At 48.0% G+C, this 394-nt stretch overlaps 1 long non-coding RNA gene across 1 annotated transcript; it reads left to right on the forward strand.

The window, feature by feature from the left end:
• Positions 1–6: 6 nt before the first annotated feature.
• Positions 7–394, forward strand: LOC107734730 (uncharacterized). Its single transcript, XR_001639144.1, has 3 exons — positions 7–108; positions 210–246; positions 356–394. It is a non-coding gene; the product is annotated as an uncharacterized LOC107734730 (long non-coding RNA).

Here is a 394-nt window from a genome sequence, read left to right on the forward strand (position 1 = left end):
ACAGGAAGTGATCTATGAAGCCATGAGGCAGGTTCTCGCCGCTCGCGCAATTCACAACATCTTCAAAACCACCGAATCCCACCTGATGGTCACCAGTACCTGCATCAGGTGCGTCTGCTGTCTCACCTCTGACCTGGACTCTGTTTCACATGTTTATATTTGTGCAGGATGCTCAGGGAGCTCCAAAATGTTTTTGTGTCTCTCAACAGATTGATCGATCCACAGACACAAGTCACCAAAATCAGTGTAAGTGTTGATTTATTAATAAGACTGCGTGCGGTCAGTGAAGCCAAACATCAGCGATGGCATCTCTCTGCTCAACAGCAGAAACATCTCAGTTGTGTGTGTGTGTCAGTTCCAGCTGAAGGACGTGACTCAGTTTGCCGCCCATCAG

This window comes from Sinocyclocheilus rhinocerous, unplaced genomic scaffold, assembly GCF_001515625.1.
Source record: "Sinocyclocheilus rhinocerous isolate Xijiao unplaced genomic scaffold, SAMN03320098_v1.1 C35163066, whole genome shotgun sequence".
Lineage (NCBI taxonomy): Eukaryota > Metazoa > Chordata > Actinopteri > Cypriniformes > Cyprinidae > Sinocyclocheilus > Sinocyclocheilus rhinocerous.